The 2,046-nt window shown below is 37.8% G+C and overlaps 1 pseudogene; it reads left to right on the top strand.

Annotated features, from left to right (window-relative positions):
- Window positions 1-868: 868 nt before the first annotated feature.
- On the top strand, window positions 869-1,430 carry LOC122477092 (annotated as a pseudogene).
- Window positions 1,431-2,046: the final 616 nt, after the last annotated feature.

Here is a 2,046-nt window from a genome sequence, read left to right as displayed (position 1 = left end):
TTCTTTGACATTAGCCATGGCAACATTTTTTAAGATATGTTTCCTAAGACAAGAGAAACAAAAGCAAAATTAAATTATTGGAACTATATAAAAATAAAAAGCTTTTCACAGCAAAGGAAACCATCAACAAAACAAAAAGACAAGTTACTGAATGGGAGAAGGTATGTGCAAATGATATATCCAATAAGGGATCAGTATCCAAAATATATAAAGAACTTATGCAATGCAACACCACAAACTTAAACAATCTGATTAAAACCTGGGAAGAAATTCTGAATAGACCTTTTCCCAAAGAAGACATACAGATGGGTAACTGACAAATGAAATGATTGTCAACATCAGTCATCCTCATCAGGGAAGGGCAAGTCAAAACCACACAGAGGGGCACCTGGGGGTCTCAGTTGGTTAAGTGTCCAACTTTGGCTCTGGTCGTGATCTCTCAGTTTGTGAGTTTGAGCCCCGCATCAGGCTCTCTGCTGTCAGCACAGAGCTTGCTTCAGATCCTGTCTCCCTCTCTCTCTGCCCCTCCCCTGTGTGTTCTCTCTCTTTCTCTAAAAAAATAAACATTTAGAAAACACAATGAGATATCACCTCATGTGAGTTAGAATGGCTAAAGTGAAAATGACAAGAAATAACAAGTGTTGGTGTGGATGTGGAGAAAAAAGAACCCTTGTGCACTGTTTGTGGGAATGCAAATTGGTAGAGTCATTGTGGAAAACAGTATGAAGATTCCTCAAAAATTAAAACTAAAAATACTGTATATTCCAATAATTCCACTATTGGGTATTTACCAAAAAGAACTCATGAAAATTTAATTCTAAAAGATACATGTAACCCTATGTTTATTGTAGCATTACTTATAATAGTCATGATATGGAAACAAGCTAAGTGTCCATCCATAGTTGAAAGGGTAAAAGAAAAGCAGTATAGAGCCCAACTTCATGAAGGCTCTCAGCACCCCGTTGACCCTCAGGCACCAGCACACACCAGCCACTTTGCCATGATATCTAAAAGAAAGTTCATCTCCACTGAGGGGGTGGCAAAGGAGGAGCCCAAGACGAGATTGGGGACGTTGTCAGACAAACCCGCTCCTGAAAAGTGGAAACAAAGCCAAAACAAGTGGCAGGAAGGAATAAATCTTCAGACAAAAAAAAGTGGAAACAAAGTGGAAAGGGGGACCAAAGGGAGAACAGGTTGAAGTGGCTAACCAAGAAATGAAAGAAGACTTACATGCAGAAAATGGAGAAACTAAAAATGAGGAGAGTCCAGCCTCTGATGAAGCAGGAGAGAAAGAAGCCAAGTTTGATTAATATCACATACCATGTCTTATCAGTGCTCCCTGTCTCCTTTCTTGTACAATCCAGAGGAATATTTTTTATCAACTATTTTGTAAATGCAAGTTTTTTAGTAGCTCTATAAACATTTTTAAGAAGGGAGAAATCTCATCCATACTACTTTTTAAGTGTAAATGTTTTTTTTAAGAAGTGAAATAATTGTATGGTTGTTTACTTTTTGGTACAAGAAAATAGCGGTATATTGAATATGGGAGGCTTTGATTATCTTGGGTGTCAGCTTAACATTCCATACATGGGATAGGTTTTTTTAAAAGGTTTATTTATTTATTTTTGACAGAGACAGAGCATGAACAGCAGAGTGGCAGATCCACACTGTCAGCACAGAGCCAGATGTGGGGCTCGAACCCATGAACTGTGAGATCATAACCTGAACTACAACCAAGAGTCAGGCACTCAACTTGATAGTTGTTATATCCTGGAAAAAGCGTCCCTGGATGGGGTAGTTTTTATATCCTATAATACAAAGCATACTAAATGGAAATCTGGAGTCAGTCATGCATTTAATATGTCTTGAACATTTTAAATTACTACTATTCCCATTTGTTCTTGGTAGGATTGTTTCCTGAGGAAAACCACTCCTTGATCTTGTCTCTCCCTGGCAGAATTTTGTGAACTCCATAACATCTTTGTAGTGGTAGTCCAGTTTATCTAGTAACTTTGTCAATGTGCTATATAAGATTGAAAATTTGGA

The sequence above is a fragment of the Prionailurus bengalensis genome, chromosome X (genome assembly GCF_016509475.1).
Source record: "Prionailurus bengalensis isolate Pbe53 chromosome X, Fcat_Pben_1.1_paternal_pri, whole genome shotgun sequence".
In the NCBI taxonomy this organism is placed as follows: Eukaryota; Metazoa; Chordata; class Mammalia; order Carnivora; family Felidae; genus Prionailurus; species Prionailurus bengalensis.
Note: the sequence above shows the minus strand (reverse complement) of the source record. Positions and strands in the feature narration are given on the sequence as shown.